Below are 23,616 nucleotides of genomic sequence, written 5' to 3'. Positions count from 1 at the left end.
TCACATGTAGAAATAACCCAATTCACAATTTTTTTCAGGAACAATAAGTATGTCTTATTATAGTATCAATAGTGAATATTTGCTCAAGTGAGGCATATACAAATTAGGCTAGGCCTCTTTATAAATAGTTGTTAGGGTCACTTATAATGTGGACCCAAACCTCAGGTGTGGTGCCTATTACCCATCCACATGCATGGGTAACCCTAGGAGAAAACATTTCTCCTATGACGCAGCTTGTGAGCCAGCAACCTCTACCATGGTCCATGATCCATAGATGGCTAGCCTCAGATGCCTGTTTCCCACTCTTCGGTCACCATATCCATACATCTAGCATATTTATGCAATGAAGGTGGGGTCATCTATTGTTGGATACATCGACCATTCTTGCATGAAAGAGGTCTCATTTAATGTTTAGGGCATTCTAGTATGCATCACGGGTTGAAATTGGATTGTAAACCAATGTTGTTGTGTTACCACTCAATCTATCAGGGGTCCTAGGAGGGGTTCCAAAGGGGCAACTACTAGACCAAGTGGCAACAATATGACAAGGACCCACTGTCACCTCAGTCAATGTCCCCTGCTCTTTATGGACTTTCATCAATGGGAGGAGTCCTGGTATAAGGTAAATCACTATGAATGGTATATCAATGATGGAAACATAGTGATTTCAAAAGCCAATTCATAGGAGAGACTCAAATGATAGAGCTTACTTGCTCAAGAAGCAAGGTGTAGGGCTCTCCAATAAAGGCTTAGAAGGAAGCCTAGACCTATGGATTTAGGGATATTGCTTTATAAGGGATGCCCTAGACCTAAGATTCCTAGGGGAAGAGGGTTCCAAGGTGGTCTTTGTGAAATAATGAGTGAAAAGGTGTGGGATGACAAAGGAAGTCCTAAGGGGACTCAAGCAAGGCCAAGGGTTTTTGGTGAAACTTCAAATAAAAGAGCTTGACCAAGCAAGGGAGGAGAAGAGGGTCAATGGAATTGAATTTGACTTGAATTTTTAGTGCAATGGCCCTTGAGGAAGCCACTAACCAAGGAAGCCTATGGTCAAGAACGAAGTTGGAGCTAGGGCTTGGATTAATTTCAAATCTAGCCATGAAAAATCCTTCAAAATTTATGAGGACCTAGGAAAAACCCTAGCATAGATGTAGCCCAACTTGCTCTTGAAATGGATGGCTATAATGGATTTCGCTTGAGGCCCTAGGTGACCTCTAGGGTTAGGGCTTAGAAAGGAGAAAAGAGGTGAAAAACATATTCGTTAAGTTGATCGCCAAGGATAAGATCAGTGCCTAGCCTATTGGGAGAATGGAGTCAATGTGCTTTCAACTTTGTGGAGATCTTTTACCTAATCAAGGAGTCCTCTAGCAACTTCGCACAACCCTAAAGGCAACTACTAGGTTACCAAAGGAATTTATACTTCTTGTTGCATCTATTTGATGACTTCTCAAAGTAATTATGGAAATAATGTACCCCTAGGAACAATCATTCACTATACCAAAACATGTAACATATGCAATACCCTCACAAGATCAAAATTTGACTAATTCGCATTAAATTAGGGAAAAATTTCAGATTTCATGAGCGAAAATTCCATACATTATACATGTGTACAAGAGATAAAGATGAGCATGAAATAACTCTTACAAGTATAGTGAGTATATCCAACCATCAAATAGAGACAAAATCAAAGCTCCAAGACCAAGAAAAGATATCCAAATATCAAAATGCATCAATGATTCTCTAGTTCGTCCTTTAATAGGTATAGCGAAAATCTCAAAAGAGAGAGATACAAATCCAAGTGATGAATAGAATGATCCTCTCATCAATATATATCATCCTCTAAGGGTTCAGTTTGCCTAATAATAAAATAATGTGCAATATAACATTACTTGGTGACAAGCCCACCAAGATAGCTCCATAACATGAAAAATAAGCCTCTCAAGAGGGCCAAAATGATAGATAAGTCGCTAGGAGGGCCATTGGAAGGCCAAGTGGAGTCTAATATGTGCCAAAATGAGTGGAAAGGTTCCAAATATAGTGATAAAGGGGGTGGTCCCTTGATCTCCAAGCAAATGACTTGTGGTGCTCCCAAGTAGCTTTAGGGCACAAAAACATCCTCATGGGTCTGTGAAAATTCAGAATCCCAAAGCCTATTGTAGCAATTGGAAATTATTCTCCTAATTGTTTAATTAAATTTAACAATTTATTTACTGTTTCCTACAACAAATAATGAATAACTCACACTGCAACCTACACAAATAAAACTGCAGAAGAATAAATGTTGGAAGAAATGCTAGCCCACACACACAAAATGACACAGTTACTTTTGGACCAATGTCCCTGGAAAAACCCAACTTGGGAAAACCGGTGTAGCAGTGAGGGTTTTATTTTATTATGCAACAGTGAAATCTGAGTACATCTATGGAAGCCCAACTGACAATCCAAACAACAAGAAAATCTGAGCAAAATACTGAAGGGTATTACCCTTCTCCCAAAAGCAATCTCCAACTCGACTTTCCCTATCAAAACTCGGCCTCCTGGAGCCTTGCGTCAGCCTTTGTGCTGCTCTGCGTAGCTGGCTGGACAGCTTGCTTCGCACTGGGCTCTGATGAAGTCATTTTGCCTTTGGATGCTGAGGAAATCACCTCTCTGGCCCTCTGGGACATTTTCCCGATCTCTAGAACTGAGAACGATTTTCCTTCCTCGAAATCGAACTGCCTTGCTGAAGCAACTGCGCTGCCCCTCAGTGCTGCCTCTCTAGGATAATTCAACTCTCTTGCTGTTGCCTCCCCGGATCTGGAAAATCTTTCCTCTAAAATCATTGTCTCTGCCCCTCACTCACTGCTTAGAACTCATTGGCTCTCTCTCCGACAACTGACCGCTGCTACTCTGGAAATCGATTTGCTCATGAAATCGAAGTTCTCAAGTGTCTTCTCCAAGTGCCCATCGACATCTTCTTATAATACTTTGTTGGGACTCCAATGACCAAGATTAAATCTTAATCGATGGCTAGGATTATCTTGAAGTCGATTCGTGTGAGTTTCTAGATCATTCATGCCTTGACTTAATTAATTATGATTAATTAACCATATTCCCTAAGTTTAGATTTAGGAAATATTTAAAAACTGGTTAATAATCTAATTAAGTCATTTCTATGCAGAATTTCCAGAAACGAAAACGATTTCTGGGGTTTTGGAGATCTCTTGTATTCCAGCCTCTCCACAAAATTTCAAGGCTAGAACACATTTGATGCTACAAAAACTAACACTCCTTAGCGAGGAATGTGTTTTAGTGCCACTGCCCCTTGAAGCAACACCCTATCTCTGCATAATCTCCTGTCACGCTACTGATGTCTAGCTGTTGCTGCCCACCAACCATTGCACAACTTTGATGTGTGCTGTATCTGTGCTGCTGCTGACCCTATTGAATTGCTGCCAACACTACATTTGCACTGCAACTCCCTCATTTGTTGCTACTGCAATTGCAACAACTGCAACTGAGAAGCATCCTAAATACTGAATCAATTGTTATTAGCATGATGCATCTGTCTCCCGGGTCCTGATTGCTACTAGCTATTGCTCTGTCTACTGAAGACTCTGCGCTGCTGCTGACTCTACTCTGTGCCAACTGCACTGCTGCCAACTCTGCACTGCGCTCCCCAACATTTGACTGCTACTTGTTTGCAACTGTAACTCGACCTCTGACTGCATCCACTACCACTGATCCATCCTGCTACTGAATATTGTGGGCTCCTGTAGCAAGGTATTGATCCATGAGGTGGACCTCCTCAAGGATCCTGTCCATCTGTAGCGCTCTGGGGATACAACACCAAATCTCCACACCTCACTCCCGGATGTATGTTAGCAAACATGTCGAAGTCTTCCTCCAGTCTGGAGGACATCCTATCGATCTCTGCTGATGCTGCCTATTGGTCCTGCTTCTCCTCCTTGTCCTTCTTCTTGAAGGGACACTGGGTACTGAAGTGACTGAGCTCACCACATCTGAAGCACTTGACCTTTGACAAGTCTTTCTTCTTCTTTCTCTGCTCCCCATGTCCTTGATTGGGACCCTTCGATGCGAGGGCCACATTCTCCTTCTCCTTCACTTGCTTTGGTATGTTGCTGCTGCCACTGATGGAGCTCTTCAATAGAGCTCATCTCAACTCCTGTTGCAAATCGACCCACATCTTGTCCCACCTTGGTAAGGTATTTCTGCCCAAAATGCTCTGGACGAATAGCTGGCACTCCTCGAAGACACTATTTAGAGCCAATCACACTAGCTCTGTGGGTTGAGACGTTGCCCCAACAACTGACAACTGGTCTCGGACCTCCTGAATCCTGGTGAGGAAAGAGTCTATGCCTTCCTGAAGAAATTTCAACCCCCACTCCGGTTATCAGTTTTCCTTATCACTCCATGCATTTAGTTTTAAATCCAAGCATGATAAAAATTTTAAAATCTGGAAATGACAATTTTTTTGAAAACACAAATTTAGAGATTTCACAACTGTTGAAATTGCAGAAATAAAACACAGCAAAATTATGACAGCCACACATAGAAAATAACACAGTGATTTTTGGTTAATGTGACCCTGGAAAAACCCCCTACAACTCTTGGGGAAAAGCAGTTTGAGAGATCTTTATTTCTGAAAATGCTTTTACAGAGAAATTGAAATACACAGTAAAAATTCCAGCAACCACAAATTACAACTTATCTCGATTTTCGTGCTTGAAATCCACCTCGAAAATCGTGCCAATCAACAAATAGCCCAAATAGAATTTTTCTAGCAAATGACATGCCTCGAAAAACGTGCCCATAACTTGATGTACTGACTGTATGGATTTCAATAGTACGTTTGCCTCGAAAATCATGCCTAAATCTGCGTCGAAATTTGTGCCCTTGCGTTGTCCCTCTTCCTCGATTTCTGTGCCTTTCTCATGCTGTACGATTTTGCCTTGGGATGCGTGCCAATAAATGCTGCCGCCCAGATTTGCTGAAATGTCTTCTTGTTGCTCTCTTTCACTTCCTCACTGCTCAGAAATTTTCTCCTTGCTCTCTCTTCTCTTTCTCTCAAATGTTCATGAAAGAATGAATTGATCTTTTTCTCTTCTCTTCTCCTTTTACTCTCTAAATGACCTTTTGGGTTACCCTAAGATCTAATGGTTGAGATTCATTTAGATCTAGGGATGAGAATAAATGTGCATTTAATTCTCACTTTCTATTTTTTAACTCACCCACTTAAATAAAGACCCACTTAGCCTTTTATTTCCATAGTCACTTTTTCACTTTCTAATTCTTCATTGACTTTAATAAAGTCACCTTTAAATTAGAATGTAACTTTACCACTTATAAAGTCACTTTTAAATTAGAATGCAACTTTACCACTTATAAAGTCACTTTTAAATTAAATTGATTTTACCATTTATAAAGTCACTTTAGGAGAAAAGTAAAAATAAATTTGGACACTTTTCCCTAGGCCAAAGATCAAAGCCTTAGGGAACCACTAGTCCTCTAGTACCCAAATTTTAACACTTCCCCCTTCTGCATCTGGATGAGCCTCAACTTCTCCTCTAAGTACATCTTCCGTTGCTCGAAAGTTCCCTGGTACAACGTGGAAAGTGTATCCCACATTTTTTTGGCCGTTCCTTTGGCTGCTATGTGTAATACAACATTATCTTGGACATCGTCTAGGATCAATCTCTTCGCCCACGCCATCTCCTTTCTCTACTCCTTCAACTTATCCGCATCTTGGGGCACTGCTACCACTACATCAAATATATGGCTTCAGGCCATATTCATCCAGAAGGAAGGACATCCGCACCTTCCAGATGACATAGTTGGAAGCTCCATCCAACCTGTGCTGATCACAAAGCCCAGCAGTGGCCATCTCAACAAAATGTCGAAAATCTCCTCTTCCCTTCTGCTTAGCTGCTGCTAGGCTATTCACACTTCCTTTTGGAGTGAGAAACTCTGCTCATAACGACTGTTGATCTGCAAGGGAAATCGAACTTGAGACTAGAAGTTCCCTGAGGAAAATTTGCCTTAGTGTGTGCTCCTCTTCCTCCTGATGCTAGCTCTTTTCTAGCAAAATGCTGCAAAGCTACTACATCCAGCTAGAGATCTGCTCTGCGAAAAATACTAGGATTCCACAATTAAGGCAGAATATGTGTCATCTTGGCTTAGGAAAATTCTGGAAGATTTGTAGGAGAAACAAGTGCATTCAACTCCTCTTTTGATTGACAACACTTCGACAATAAAGTTGGCCAAGAACCCAAAGTTCCATGATTGAACGAAACACATCAATACAAAATACCATCTGATTCGACATCGTATTGAGGCCAAAACAATCCACTTACGACATTGTTCCACAAATGAGTATATTGCAGACATTTTCACCAAAGTGCTTGGAAGGGAAAAGTTCGAAAGATGTAGAATGATGCTTGGAGTCACCAACATCCCTCCAGATTAAGGGGGGGAATGTTGACACCTAATCTTTGGGATTAGGTAAACTGATGTAAATATTGTAAATAATAAAATTAAAAGGAAGTTGGAAGACGAAGAGACATTGGGAGATGAAACCCAATAGTCTCCCTCTCCTTGTATATAGTCATATGCTATCTTAATGAAAAACAACAATTTATTCGTGGAGTTACTTCTAGTCTGATAGGTATATTTAGAATCTTTGTGAGATTTTTAGTTCGATGAGCTACTTATAGCTGACATGCGAGCATTTTCTATTTTTAGCAAAACTTGCATGTTGATTTTGATTGCGAAATTGGATTCCTTACTAAAAGACGAATCCAATGAGCATAATTTCATGAGATTTTGAGGACTTTCTATTTTTAGCAATGGTCGCATGTAAGGTATAATACATATTCAGACTCCCCATTGAGTTCTGAGTTTGATGAGAGCGGTTTCCCATAAATCCATGATATTACTATTTTTAATAGTATTGGCATAGCAATGCTAACTTCATATTTGGGTTCCCCATCAGATTCAAAGTCTAATGAGCATAATATTGTGGACATGTGGTCATATTTCTATTCTTAACAGTGCTTATTTTTAGGCGTACGATATATGGTAGGATCCCACCATCTATTTTGGGCCTTTCCCACTTTTTCCTATTTTTTAGGGGGAATGTTATTATTGGCATGTCTATTTTTAGCAACATGATGTGGCATTCTGGGGTTGACACATGGCAGCAATGTGAGTGGACAAGCGGCAAGGGTTTATATGAGTTATTGGTGAGGTGGCTGAGTGTATGAGTTGACATGGCAATATAAGCAATTTTGTTTTCCTCTCCTATTTCTCTGTCTCCTAATACGTTCCCTTATATTTTCTATTCTACTATTCTAAAATAGTGCGAACCTCGCATATGGATTTCCAATCAAATCAATTAATCATGAGCAAGCTCAGGCTCAATAATAATACAGAGATATTTACAATAATAGAAACATCAAGTTTCTATGTAGAATATGGAAACAATCAGTTTCATCTAAGAAACTGCCAAAAGAATAAAAATAGCAACAGCTAAAAGAATGAGCATTAAATACTAAATAGGAATATTCTAATACCCTCCCTTAATGCTCAATCTATTTACAACACCAATAGACCCTCTGAATTTTACAAATTTATCAGGACCAAGAGGCTTGGTGAAAATGTCAGCGGGCTGCTCTGTTGTGGGAACATATTGCAGCTGAACTGAGCCATCTTCAACGAGCTGGCGAATGTAGTGGCAATGAGTTTCCACATGCTTTGTTCGTTCATGAAAGACTGGATTCTTGGCAAGTTTGAGCACTCCCTGATTATCACAAAACAAAGAAGTAGGCCCTGTCTGGGAAACATGCATATTTGCCAGCATACGTCGAAGCCAAACTGCCTCACAGGATGCCTTGACTGCTCCCCGATACTCTGCTTCTGTTGAGGAGAGAGCCACTGCCTGTTGCTTCTTACTAGTCCAAGTAACAGCACCGGATCCTAGATTAAACACATACCCAGCTGTAGATTTACGGTCATCAACCGAACCAGCCCAGTCAGAATCAGTGTAACCACTGAGTATAGGATTGGAACTTCGAGTGTATAGGAGGCCATAATCAGAAGTGCCACGCACATATCGTAGCACACGCTTTGCTGCTTTCCAATGATTAGCTTTAGGAGCTGACATGAAGCGGGAAATGTAGCTTACTGCAAAATTGATGTCAGGTCTGGTAGCAGTAAGATAGATGAGACTGCCCACTAATTGCCTGAATAAAGTTTCATCCACAAGGGGAGAGGATGACTGTGCTGAAAGTTTGAGCCCTGGTTCCATAGGAGTCGTGGCCGGTTTGCAATCCTGCATTCTGAACCTGTCCACAAGATTTTTGGCATACTTGGACTGAGAGAGAAAGATCTGATTTTCAGTCTGCCAAACTTCAACCCCCAGACAGTAATGAAGAAGTCCTAAGTCTGTCATTCAAAAGTTCTGCATAAATCTTGTTTGATCCCATGGATCAAATGTGCAGAGCTGCCAGTAATGATAAGGTCATCCACATAGACAACCACAAACAAGATATCATCACCAGTATGCTTGATGTACAGGTTTGCATCAGATGGGCTCTGCTGAAAACCCTGATCTGTCAGGTACTGATCAATTTTCATGTACCAAGCCCGAGGAGCTTGTTTCAATCCATAGATTGCTTTAGCTAACCGACACACTTTCTGTTCTTGACCAGCAACCTTGAATCCTGGAGGTTGCGTCATGTAGACTTCTTCTTGGAGATCACCATTTAGGAAAGCACTTTTTACATCCATCTGATGAACTTTCCAATTGAACTGAGCTGCTAGAGCAAGGACAAGCCTTATGGTACTCATCTTGGCTGTAGGAGCAAAAGTCTCCTCATAGTCGATGCCTTCCTTCTGTGAGAACCCTCTAGCCACAAGCCGAGCTTTATACTTGTCTATGGTTCCATCAGCTTTGTATTTCACTTTATACACCCATTTGCAGCCTATGGGCTTTTTCCCTGCAGGAAGATCAGAAAGTGTCCATGTGTGATTCTTCTGAAGACTCTTGAATTCGGCTTCCATAGCCTGTTCCCACTCAGATGTACCCTTAGCCTTTGAATATGTTTGAGGCTCAAAAATACTGTGTAGGTTAGCTATAAGAGCAAAATTGACTGTAGACTGTTGTCTGTTCTTATGTCTAGAAGTTCTACCTTCAAGGAGCTCATCATCCCAGAGATCACCAATGGTTTTAGCCCACCATTTAGGCCGAAGAGTAGAAGAACCAATATCAGGAGTAGAGGAATCAATATCAGGAGGAGGTGGGGAAGACTCAAGAGCAATAGGGGCCACAAGGGGAGGGTTATTTTCTGGAGGAAGTTCAGATAGAGTATTATCAAATACTGATGCTACATCATCCCTCCCATCAGGTGGACCGACCGGAAGAAGAACACTGTGAGGCTGATCCTCAGAACACTGCTCAGAAGAAGAAGACTGAAAGAATCCTCTGTCTTCATCAAATACTACATCCCGATTGAAGCTAAGACGACCAGTGGCTATATCTATCAGCCTATAGGCCTTGTGATGATCACTGTACCCTGTCATCATGAGTTTCTGACTTTTGGAATCCAACTTAGAGCGCTTAGCAGCTGGAATCCAAACATATGCAACTGAGCCAAATACTTTGAGATGACTGATCTTAGGCTTACGACCAGACCAAACCTCTTCAGGAGTCTTCCCTGTAACAGCCTGAGTGGGTGATCGGTTAAGAAGGTAAACAGCAATAAATATTGCTTCAGCCCAGAATCTGTTTGGAACACTCCTGTGTTGTAACATGGAACGAGCCATTTCAACAACCGTGCGGTTGCGACGCTCGACAACACTGTTCTGCTGAGGGGTGTAGGGTGTGGTTAACTGACGTTTGATGCCATGAATCTTACAGAAGTTGGCAAAAGCTGAAGAACAAAATTCCCCCCCATTGTCGGTCCTAAGAGTCATGATGTTACAGCCAGACTCTTTTTCAACTAAGGTTTTAAACTTCTGAAAGGTACTAAGTGCATCAGATTTATTTTTTAGAAAATACACCCACATCTTTCTGCTGAAATCATCTACAATAAGTAAAAAATATTTGCAAGCAGTGATAGAAGCTGTATTCATAGGTCCACAAATATCAGCATGAAGTAATTGAAGTACCTTAGATGCTCGCCAAGATTCTCCATCCTTGAATGGAGAAAAAAAAAAAAAAAAACGCTGTCTCAGGCTTGAATTCTCCACACTCTGTTTTAGAAAAGAATATGTGCAAGTGTCAACACCATGCTTCAGATCTGTATCAGTTCACAAATATGTCGGCTTTAGCTGTTATTAGTCGACACATTTCTCAACACATACATATAAAGCTTGGACTGATACGTAGACTGAAAATACGTAGACTGGAAAATACGTAGACTGGAAATACGTAGACTGGGTTTGGGTCCCACCGCTTCCGCTGCCAAAATACGTGAGCAAAAAAAAATACCGGCCGTGCGATTCCAAGTATCGTTCCTCCCGGCCTTTACTCCCGGGGCCTGCGTGTATTCTTCCTCCTGGTCTTTTATCTCCGGAAAAACAAACGAGAGAAGACTCACCTGAAACGTTCCCGTGTGGCGAAGCAAATCCTCAGCTGAAACGTTAAATGAGGATTCACCGTCAAAACGAGGGACCAAGTCAGGCCACGCCTCGCAGCGAACACTGATATGCTCAGTGGCTAGGCTTCAAGGGCCATGATGAGACAACAAGGCTTCAAACAAATAAACTGTTCAAACGACAAATAGATTGCTGCCCCCGGATTCGAAATGCCGGGTTTTAATTTCAAGGCAATTTCACGATTCCGAGCACCGCCACAAAGTTAATTCCTCATAAAATGATAATGCAGGAGAAGAATCCCTTTCTGTATCGAGATTGACGACTGTAAGCTTTTATCACAGTGAGCAAAGCCGAGGCTAAGACTCAGTGAAGGCTACCTGGCTTACAGAGGGCTCGACCTTAGAAAGGAATGAAGGAACTCAAGAGATTAGGATGCGAGGAGGATAGCTGATCAAGAAATCTACAGACCCTGAGAGCAGTTTCGAAATGAACTACTGAATTTTTCAAACTATGAAAAATTATTTCGAAAAAAAAATCCCTGTGCTCTGATACCATAAAACAGTGCGAACCTCGCATATGGATTTCCAATCAAATCAATTAATCATGAGCAAGCTCAGGCTCAATAATAATACAGAGATATTTACAATAATAGAAACATCAAGTTTCTATGTAGAATATGGAAACAATCAGTTTCATCTAAGAAACTGCTAAAAGAATAAAAATAGCAACAGCTAAAAGAATGAGCATTAAATACTAAATAGAAATATTCTAATATATTCTTCCTCGCCCTCCTAATTTCTCTCCATTTTTCTCTCCCCTTTTCTTATTTTTCCTCCTTAATTTACTCCCTTTTTTCTGCAATTAAAATACAAAAAAACCAATTTGACCTTATAAAATTGCCCTAGTCGAATTGCTAAAGATTGTTTTAGGGAGAAAAATTAGCCAAGTCAAATTGCTTGAGGCAAATTTAGGCAACTCGAACCTAGCTAAAATTGCTTTGGGATATTTTTATCATGGAAAAATTTGCCAATATTACTTTTTATCCAAGTCGAATTATCTATATCTGTTTTCAGCTAAGTCACCTGACACGGGGATTCGGGACACGTAGGATTCGAGATTCGTGGTGTCGGATTCGGACACGTTGACCCCCCGGAATAGGACACGTAGGATTCGTTATATATATATATATATTAAAAATTAGATATTTTTTACACAAATTTTAATTAATGATACAAATTCATTGATTTCAAATATAGATTTTCATCTATAGCTATTAGCATGCATAGTACATACAAAATTCAAATACATGTCAATTTATTATCTATTTCTTATGCTTGGCCCTCTTGCCACCACGAGAAATGTCTAATTTTTTAGTCTTGTTGGAAAATCAGGGTCTTTGTCATTAATATCACCCTCTAAGCATTAATATCCAGAGGTATCTTTGTCATTACCTCTGTATCTGTATAGGGATCTTTGTCATTAATATCACCCTTTAAGCATTAACATAAGATAGAACAAGCATAACATGTCAAGTCAAGATCTTGTTTGAGTGATGCGTACATTTTTAGGAGGGTCATGATACAGGAGTTCGACAACCAATGTCACTAACATCAAGGTACATAGAGGGATTGGTGTTCTTGATTAAATACGAGTTCCATACCCTAATACATGACAAAATTCAATGGAAACATTGCAATCCCCCAATCCTAAAATCCTGAAAAACTGATAAGTCTGCTAGATTTTGAATGAAATCTAAAATTCTACTTTCTCCGTATGAAATCCAATGAGGCTGGAACCACTCTCAAACATCCTGAGTCATTTCATGGTAATGTTAAAAATTTAAGTAAAAGGATGAATGTCACTTTTACTTTAAGAATTTAACATTACCATGAATAGCATATCAATGCTAGGGCCTAGACTTGATCATTAAGCTGCCAAAACGCTTGCCAAATGAAAATATCCGTGGTTGTAATGACCAAATGCGGCCTTTTCATACCCGTGTAGGTCACTTTTGCCGCCTAACGAGTCCTAGAAAACAGGACACGCTGCCAAAATTGTGACACGATCTCGGATTCAACGAGTCAGGAAAGGACACGACGTGTCATGGTTTTTGGACACAAGTCAGGGCAGAATCGCGTCGGACACGCTGGATTCGGGATTCGTGGGGCCTATAGGACGAATCCGGTTATCTAGGTTTTCAGAGATATTTTAATCACATGCCAACTTGGAGATCCTTTAGTTCAACTGAAGCAAGGGTCACTTAACTTGGTTTTTTTCTATAGTCAGAGCATAGTTGGACCAACCATGTGCATAATGACCATTAATGGAGAATTTGACCTCCTCCTTTTAGTACGAATTGAAGGGGATTTTTTTTTATAAATACGGGTGATAGCCAACCTTCCAATTCGAATTGTCTTGAGCAAACAAGCATCCTTACTATTGTCTCTCTATCATTATTCTTTCGTTTCTCTTCTAGATCTTTTTATTTTGTTTCTGAATATCATTGTTTTCAATTCCGGAATAGTTATCTTGGTGCAAAGTTCAAACAGCCTTTTGGCTCTTGCAGAATAAAACCTAGTTTTGATCCAATCTCTTTGGGTTTTTTTGATCCAACGATATTTTATGCAATTTATTAAGAGTTATTTTAGCTATTTATTTTGGAAATTAGCCACTTAAATACAATTTCTATTTACTCTGTTTTTCCACACAAAGGCTGATTTGCAAAGGACCATTCCACATGTTAAACTTAAGAATTCTTACACACTTGTTTGGTCACTAACTTGCTGGTCAAACAACCATTATCTTGCTGTTTCTTGTATGATTTACTGCAGAATTATAGGTTAGAACATGTACAAAACTTAGGGACACCCAAGAGGTTGCAAAGCACCAGCCCAAACCGAGATAGAGATTTGCTAGTGACACTTAGGGCAGATTTTTCTATGTGTTTGCTGATTTTCAAAGGGCAATCTTATTCATTACAGGTGTAGAAATTAGTGCTAACAAGGCCCCAACACTTCAAGAAAACTTTAATAATTTTTTTCACAAGAAAATATTGTTCTAGGACTACTACAATGACAAACCCAAGACCTTCACTTGTTAACCTTTACTCTATCACCCATTGGATTGGCACTCTTCTTCACAACACACCATTCTTTTATTTTTTAAGTTCATCTTACATTCTTGTATGGGAATTCTCGTTGTACTAGAGGAGAGTGAAAATTTCTAAATAGAAGTCCAACTGCAGTGACTGATATTATTTCTTCTACTTATTAATTCAGAAATAAGTTATTCACAGCTTTTCTACAACAAACATCAAAATAAATTCTACTGCAGCCTTTACAATTACAATACTGCGGAAAGTAAATGCAAGGAAAAATACTAGCACAACTATAATCACAGTGACAACCATTTTTTGAAAATTGTCCCTGGAAAAACCCAATGTGGGAAAACCGGTGCAGCAGATGAGGGTTTCTTTATTGATCTTCAGCAAAAATCTCATGTACAAGATACAACCAGCAGAATAGAAGAGGAATTTCTGTGAGAAATTTTACAGACAATATTCTCACGCTTCTCAGTGAGATTCTAACTCTGGAGAGGACCTGCTGCCCCCTCTATGTCTCACTGTGTCAACTTCTGCGTAGGAACTACGCAGTCCTAGCATCACAGCCTCAATGCTATCCCTCCTCTGCATCACAGCCTCTGCGCTGTCCGTCCTTTGCTCTGCGTCTTCGTTTTGCTCCTGCACTCCCGACTAATGTTGATGCCCTCTCTCCTTCTCACTTGCAACTCTACCCCCGATTTGATTTCTTGTTGACGAACTTCGACCAGTGAGAAAATCGATCTTACTTGGGTAACTGAGTATCTGCCCGGTGTATTTTCCAAATGCCCATCAAAGTCCATATAATCCTCCAGTTGAGTAATCAACAACCATATTAGATTCTAATCAATGGCTTAGATCATATTGATTTGATCCTTGTCTTCTTCTAGAAGTTTCACCCTCAGTATAATTAATACCCTTTAATTATTGTAATTTCCTAAGTTTAGACTTAGGCACCCATTAAAACTAATTAATTATTTTAATGAAACTGTCTCAGGGTGGAATTTCCCAAAACGATTTATGGGTGTTGTGGAATACATGTGTTTTAGCCCCCTTGCAAATTTTGAGGCTTACAGCACATCCGATGCTACCATAAATCAATAGAGAGCTGGCCTAAAGTGAGAGGAAGGGTTGATGTGGGGTCAATGGGTAAGCCTTCTGAGTTCCCCCATGGTGTCATTTGTGTTTCAGGGCTTTCTCACTGATGTGCAGGGTTGGGAGGTAACATCCTTCATAGGCATGGATTTGCTCCAATCATTGGAGCTGTAATATTCCTTCTTAAGAAATACCTCTGCTCTGCTATAAATTTTCTGAGTTTATTGGTTCAGTCTGTGAGATATTTTTGGTCAAACACGTCACAATTACACTGATGTAGGTGAAATGTATTTATTGATACTTAAATATACACACACAGTGACATAATATGGAGAATCCCGCCTCGAACCAGCAGCTGATATTTCATTCAAAACTCAGAAAATTGACAAAAGCACTGATAAAGTTTCATAACTGGAAATTTTCTAAATGACCACCAATTTCTGAGTTTTTTAGTGACTCTTCCAGCTAGGCATTTTGTCAAACATATCACATGTTCTTTGCTGTAGGTGAGTTCTCTTGTTTCAGTTCAGATTGGCCTTTAAAATCAGTGACATAAACTCATAAATATCTCACAACAGAGATGTATTCATGCATTAAACTCAGTCATACAAATATTATTCAAGTAACACCATGCCATAACAAAATCTGCCACTTTCCAAGAACATTTTCAACGCAGAATTTACAGTGAAATACCATTTATTGTGAGACTAAAATAGTGAGCTGATACAGTAGATAGGAAGCATGGAACCTGGTTACCTTGGGCTGATATGATGACAGCGTCCTCTTCAGCACTTTATATCAGATTTCAACAGCCTGGAATATGTGGAAGTTGTGGTCCTTCTGAGTAGTAAATTTCTGAAGATGAAGACAAACAACACTAATGGGTGCATATGCAAAATTTCACCTCATTAGAACAGCCCTCCAGCTCTGGTCTGTGATATACGCTGCACAAAAATGCACTACAGGTTCACCTTTGATATCAGTTCTTGTGGTTCCAAGCATAACTGATCCTAGAGGTAGTACGCTGCCCAGAATGTGTTTCCAGCTAAGTTACCAGGACACGGATACGGATCCGTTGGATTTTTGAAAAGCCAGGATCCGGATATGGCAAGTACAAAAATATATAATAATATTTTTTAAAGTTTTAGAAAATACATTTGATGTTTAAAATCAAAACCATTCGTGAATCACAACATTAGAACTAAAATTATTAGATAATTTATGAATCTGAACACTGAAATGATTCATCTTGCCTCATACAAAGATGATAGTAGTAAATACAAAATAAGTGTTTCATCAATGATCACTTTATTAATATGATAATATAGAGTAGGCCTGTCTACAAATCATGAAATGGGTCTACATCATCATCATCTGCATATTGCAACTCTACATCATGAATAGACGATTGTGCGCTAGGAATGTTAAAAATTATTGCAGAAGTAGGAAGTGGTTGTGTAGCGTCCTCAATTTGATTAAGGTGAGTCATGACATTCAGTGTCATGTTCAAGTCAGACATCTCAGGTTCCACATCCCACATCCTACTTGGACGTTTTTTATACTCTGAAGTAGAATGTGATAGAAGGCGAAAGTTGGAATGTACATATACAAGATCCTCAGCCTTCGCTGCTCTCAATCTATTTCTCTTTACTGAATGGATTGAAAAAATTTCAACCCCCACTCCGGTTATCAGTTTTCCTTATCACTCCATGCATTTAGTTTTAAATCCAAGCATGATAAAAATTCTAAAATCTGGAAATAACAATATTTTTTTGAAAACACAAATTTAGAGATTTCACAACTGCTGAAATTGTAGAAATAAAACATAGCAAAATTATGACAGCCACACACAAAAAATAACATGGTGATTTTTGGTCAATGTGACTCTGGAAAGCCCCCTACAACTCTTGGGGAAAACCAGTTTGAGAGATCTTTTTTATTTCTGAAAATGCTTTTACAGAGAAATTGAAATACACAGTAAAAATTCCAGCAACCACAAATTACAACTTATCTCGATTTCTGTGCTTGAACTTCGCCTCGAAAATCATGCCAATCAACGAACAACCAAAACAAAATTTTTTTCAGCAATAAAACAACATTAAATGCTATACGATCTGCCTTGAAAAGCGTGCCTAGAACTTGTACGGACTGTACGGACCATAGGGATTTCAGCAGTACGACTGCCTCAAAAATTAAAATTCATGTCCAAATTTGCCTAGAAATTCATGCCTTTGCTGATGTCCCTCTTCCTCGATTTTTGTGCTTTTCTCCTGCTGTACGGTTTTGCCTTGGGATGTGTGCCAATAAATGCCGCTGCCCAGAGTTTCTGAAATGTCTTCTTGCTGCGCTCCTTCACTTCCTCACTGCTCAGAAATTTTCTCCTTGCTCTTTCTTCTCTTTCTTTCAGATGCTCATGAAAGAATGCTGAGATTTATTTAGATCTAGAGATGAGAATAAATGTGCATTTAATTCTCACTTTCTATTTTTTAACTCACCCACTTAAATAAAGACCCACTTAGCCTTTTATTTCCATAGTCACTTTTTCACTTTCTAATTCGTCATTGACTTTAATAAAGTGACCTTTAAATTAGAATGTAACTTTACCACTTATAAAGTCACTTTTAAATTAAATTGACTCTACGCTTTATAAAGTCACTTTAGGAGAAAAGTAAAAATAAATTTGGACACTTTTCCCTAGGCCAAAGGTCAAAGCCTTAGGGGACCACTTGTCCTCTGGTACCCAAATTTTAACACTCCCTCTTAACAAGGAAAGTGTTCCTCAACACTCCCATCTTGTCTCTGAAGTAGACATGTTTGCCTCATGGCAAGGCTTTGGTGAAAATGTCTGCTATCTGCTCATTTGTGGAAATGTACTCAAGTTTGACAGCTCCCTTTTGGACATAATCTCTAATGAAGTGATACTTGATCTCAATATGCTTTGACCTGTTATGAAAAACTAGATTCTCCGTGAGTTTTATGCAACTCTGATTATCAAAGTAAATTATTGAAGGTCTCAATGCCTGACCAAATAGACCAAACAACATCTTGCGGAGCCATATGGCCTCACAACTAGCCAAACTAGCAACCATATACTCTGCCTCAACTGAGCTTAATGCAACTGACTGTTGTTTCCGGCTGATCCACGACACAACTGCCGAACCCAACCCAAAATAGCACCCGGAAGTACTCTTCCTATCTGAAGCACAACCTGCCCAATTTGAATCCGTGTACCCTGCAAGTCTCACTCCATCACCCTGTCTATAATCCAGACCAAAATCTACAGTCCCCTGCAAGTAACGAAGAATGTGTATTGCAGCCACCCAGTGCACTCTCCTGGGCTCACACATGAACTGACTCATAGTGTTAACTGCAAAACATATATCTAGTCGAGTGTTGACCAAATACATCAAACAACCAATCAACTGTCTGTATAGAGTAGGATCCACCAACTCGGAATCAGAAGCGTAAAGCTTCTTCCAGTTAGTGATCATAGGTGTAGACATGTGCTTGCAGTCCTCCATGTGAAATCTGCTAAGAATATCCACAATGTACTTCCCTTGTCCCAGGAAGAAATACCCCTCCTCTTGCCCCACCTCCAATCCCATAAAATAATGCATCAAGCCGATATCTGTCAAACTAGGCAGTAACTCCTCAAAACAATTCAATTCATTATTCCTTTAGGTTGGTCTTTATTATATACATGAGGGAGATTGTTCACTTCATCTCTCGATGACTGTTCATATCTCTTATTATTTATTTACATTGATTATATTTATTCACCCAATCCTAATGATTAGGTGTCAACATTCCCCCCTTTAATCTGAAGGGATGTTGGTGAGTCCAAGCATCATTCTGAATCGTTCAAGCTTTTCTCTTCCAAGTGCTTTGGTGAAGATGTCGACAATTTGCTTATTAGTGGGACAATGATGGAGATGGATTGTTTTGGCCTCAACATGATGTCGAATTAGATGATATTTGGTATTGATGTGCTTTGTTCGATCATGGAACTTTGGGTTCTTGGCCAACTTTATTGCATAGGTATTGTCAATCATGAGTGGAGTTGATTGTACTTGTTTTACCTGCAAATCTTCAGGAATTTTCCTGAGCCACACAATTTCTTTTGTTGCTTCAGCTGCTGCCACGTATTCTGCTTCTGTTGTGGAATTTGCTGGAACTGATTGTTTGTGTGATCTCCAGGAGACAGCTCCTGATCCAAGACTCATAGCATATCCTAAAGTAGATACCCCAGTTTCTTTGTCTCCATCGAAGTCTGAATCAGAGTACCCAATCAAACTGAAGTCGTCCACCTGTGTATACTTGATTCCAAAGTCTTGACTTCCCTTCAAGTATCTTAGAACTCTTTTTGCAGTAGACCAATGTCCCTTAGAAGGCTTTTGCATAAACTTGGAGAGGATTCCAACAGCAAACGAAATGTCTGGTCTGGTAGTAGTTAGGTAGTTGAGACTTCCTACAAGCTGTCTATACTTTGTTGCATCCTCAAATTTTTTTCCTTCAATAGATGTGAGCTTTAAGTTTTGTTCCATTGGAGTAGTAAGAGGATTGCATTTTGTCATGCCAAACCTGTTCAACAGATCTCCAATGTATTTCTTTTGAGAAAGAAATATGGACTTCGGATGTTGGGTTACTTCAATACCAAGATAGTAATGAACATAGCCCAAATCAGTCATTTCAAAACTTTTCCCCAATCCCTTGTTTATGGATGCAATGTAGCTTTCATTGTTCCCTGTCATCAAAAGATCATCCTACATATACCACAAGCTATACAACTGTTTTGCCAACTTTCTTGACAAATAAAGTTGCATCATCAAGATCATAATGTTTGAAATTGAGTTTCAGAGGATGCTCAGTTAGTTTTTCATACCAGGCTCGCGGTGCTTGTTTGAGGCCATACAAGGACTTCACAAGTTTGCATACTTTATGTTCATGTCCTTTCATAACAAATCCTTCAGGCTGGGACATAAAAACATTCTCTTTTAGATCTCCATTCAAGAAAGCAGTTTTTACATCCATTTGATGGACTTTCCAACCGTTCTGAGCTGATAGGGCAAAGAGTGTCCAGATGGTAGCCCATTTTGCTGTGGGGGTAAAAGTCTCATCATAATCGACCCCTTCCTTCTGTGCAAAACCTTTTGCCACAAGCCTAGCTTTGTGCTTGTCAAGTGAGCCATCAACTTTATACTTGTTCTTGTAGACCCACTTGCAGCCAATTGGTTTGGTTCCTAAAAGAGGATCAACCAGCTTCCAAGTGTTGTTCTTTATGAGGGCATCATACTCCTTTTGCATCGTTTCTTTCCATTCATCATGAGAAGCAGCTTCTTTGAAAGAAGTTGGTTCAAAATCTGTAGACAAGTTCAATTCAAAATCATAAGAAACATCCATATCAACAGGTGAATTAGAGTCATCTACATCACCTCCATTTTGCCAGTTTGAATTTCTAGTTCCTGTCTTTCCAACCTCATCAGGATGAACACTTTCAAGTTTCTTTGTCAGCCACTTTGGGGGACCTTCTCAGGTGGTCCAGGTTGCTCTGTTGATTGAGTTGGGACTGAATCAAGATTGAGTCTCCCAATTCTATCAATCACATCACTTAAAGCATCATCCGTTGTTGGAGTTTCATGCGGGGGAGAGAGTTCTTCAGAAGAAGATTCCACATGTTGATCTAGTATAGGAATCCCCCCTTCAAGATGTGGAATCTAATTATCAAATTCTTGAAATGATTTTGCATTTGCGAATCTATTCAAGCGATCAAGTTGCCACTCAACAACATTGTCAGTTTTGGATGATTCAAGAAAAATTACATCTCTAGATACAACAAACTTTTTATTGACTTCATCATAGAGACGATATGCTTTGAAGGTGTTTGAATATCCAAAGAAGATACACTTACGACTTCTTGCACCAAGTTTGTTTCTATGTACCTTTGGTATCAAGGCATAACAGGGGGAACCAAAGACAGGTGGAACCAAAGACTCTGAGATGCTTTACCGAGTGAACATGTCCATACCACATTTCATATGGAGTCTTGTTTTTAATAGCATTAGATGGACATCTATTATTTATATATGCAGCACATAGAACAGCATCAACCCAAAACATTATCTTTGCATTTTTGAAGAAGAGCATGGATCGTACCATATTTAAGATTATCCTATTCATTCTTTCAGCTACACCATTCTGTTGGAGATTATAAGGTATAGTTGTTTGATGTTTGATCCCATGTTGGCGAAGATAGTTTTCAAATTCATTTGATGTGTATTCTTTTCCATTATCAGTGCGAATAGACCCAATATGACATTGTGCATCATTTTCAATCCATTTATGAAAGTTCTTGAATGTTTGAAAAGCATCAGATTTGTTCTTCAATAAATAAACCCAACACATTCTGTTGTAGTCATCAATAAATGTCATCATATATTTATTTCCATTTGCAGAAGGAACAGACATTGGACCACATAAATTTGAATGAATGAGTTCAAGTTTTCTATGTGCTCTTGAATGTGAATCATGAAAAGACTGTTTGCTATGCTTTCCTAGAATGTAAGCATCACATTGCTTAAATTTCCTAGTAATTGTAGGCAAACCAGCAACACCATTTTTCTTCAACAAGCGGAGGCTGTCATAGTTCAAATGTCCAAATCTAGCATGCCATAATAAACTTGAAGGAAGTGTACCTTCTTCATAATGAGAATTGTATGAGAAATGTTGTGCACGAGCAGAGGTACCTTGCAGCTTGAGAAGCCTTTCTTCTTCTATTCCCCTCATGACAAGTGAGTGGTCAGATGCTTTTCTCACCTCAAGCTTGCCATCAAACATATGAATGGAGTGAGCTTGCTGGCGGATGTGGACCAAGGACAACAAGTTTCTCTTGAGCTGTGGGAGATATAGAACATGATGCAGAAGAAAGTCTAGAAGACCAGGGAATTTAAGCTTGATTGTGCCAAGCCCTGATGGCTTGATTTTTGATTGGTCTGCAAAGTATACTGCTCCATCAACATTGTCAGTAAATTCTTCAAAAAAATCTTTTCTATGGGCAAGTTGCTCCTGAATCAAGCAACCAATCATTTTTCCAAGAAGCAAGTGAAGCATTAAATAAATCTTCATTTACTCCAGTATTACATTGTGTGCCACAACATAGTGAGCGGATTCAGGTGCTTTACCTTTGTCTGTATCATCAGTTTTACCTTTCTGTTGGTTTCTTTGCTGCTCAATTTTGTCCCATGGTAACTTGCATGTAGAGGCATCATGTGATCCATTTATTTTGCAGCGTATGCAGTGCAAATCTGCCTTTTCTCCTTGAGAGTGTCTGCCCCCCTTGCCTCTAAAATATCTTCCTCTTCCTCTTCGACCACCTCTTCCTCTTGAAGAATCTTGAGCAGGATGCTTTTCTTTATGAGCAAGGTACACAACCTCTTCAGAAGATTCAGGGGCTGTCTTCTTTCCAAAAGCTTTCTCTCTTTCAACAAATTTTTTCAAAAGAGAGTCAAAGGTAATGTCTTTAAGATTTCCATTTGCTTGTAATGACTCTAGATAATTGGAGTAAGTAGGATAAAGTGCCTTGAGAAAAGCAATAAGAGGAATATCCAAATCAATTTTAGTGGCTTAAATATCATGCATTATAGACTTTACTTCGGATGCAAGAGCAAGAGGATCATTATTTTGCAATTCAAGAGTGAAGAGTTTAATCATGAGTTGAACAACTTCAAGTGCAGAATGTGAGTCATAGAGTTCTTTCAGCTTTTGTAAGGCTTTGAAAGCAGTTGAAAATGGCGTAATATGGCGACTCACCTCTTCACTTACAGATGCTGCAATTAATGCATAGGCTTTGCTGTTCTTGTTTTCCCAAATGGCGAGCTCTTTGTCTGATGTAGGTTGTTCTGGCTGTTTGTCTCCATCTCCAATGCACACTCCTTTCCACAACTCATTGAAAATGAGGGTGTGTTTTATCATCCGGGACCACTCAGGATAGTTCTCTTTGCCAATGAGAACTATTCCCATAATGGATATGATTGAATGCATACTGTAACAAAAACTTTTGCTGCAAAATTTTACTCTTAATGGGAAAAAAATATAATTCTGATATGACTGGACAACAAATTCAACTGGACAACAAATGTCTATACCCAAGACTGTGTATTAAGGCAGCGTAAATACAACAGACTTCATACGTTCTTGAAAAACCAAAGCATATAATTTAAATGGGCTCTTCCCACTTATTCAATGCCAACGCAAATATGGAGAGCATCATTTTTGGTTTTTTTTTTTTAAATAGGTTTCCAACACATAATATAAAGCACCACAATCATATTGCAGCACCCCACCATATGTATCGGCCTTTTTTGGTAATACGCACTATTCAAAATATATATCGGCTCCTTTTTTTTTTAATTCATTGATCACCCAACGCAGCCCTTCAAAAAAATTTCAACACACAACGGCGACATGTCTGCGGCAGAGTTCAATTTCAACCATTCGATTTCATATCATATGGCCTTTGAAAAAGGGCTCAACTCACATACACATCATAGGACAACATTGAACTTTCCATGCTTTACAGTAAGATTACAGTCTTCAAAAAAATGAGGATTACACATACTAGATAGCGGTATTATCCTTCAGCGGAGCAACAAATTACATAGGCAACAGTATAGTTCTCCAGTGCAGCAACAGATTACACGGACAACCTCCAGCGCACAAACCTTCAACGAGAATCATTCATCGGATGACAAGGATAAAATGGATGCTAGAAGCGTTCCAACCGTTCATTGCACCCGTTCAATGCTCCATAATCTTTCACACAGATATGGAGG

At 39.4% G+C, this 23,616-nt stretch overlaps 1 protein-coding gene across 4 annotated transcripts in view; it reads left to right on the top strand.

The window, feature by feature from the left end:
• The window catches only part of LOC149233653 (nibrin homolog), a 170,554-nt gene that overhangs the window by 34,143 nt on the left and 112,795 nt on the right, over positions 1 to 23,616 (top strand). The window lies entirely within an intron of this gene.

Source organism: Pinus tabuliformis, chromosome J (assembly GCF_031772625.1).
Source record: "Pinus tabuliformis cultivar Carrire ecotype Pingquan chromosome J, CPIR1, whole genome shotgun sequence".
Classification (NCBI taxonomy): Eukaryota; Viridiplantae; Streptophyta; class Pinopsida; order Pinales; family Pinaceae; genus Pinus; species Pinus tabuliformis.
Note: the sequence above shows the minus strand (reverse complement) of the source record. Positions and strands in the feature narration are given on the sequence as shown.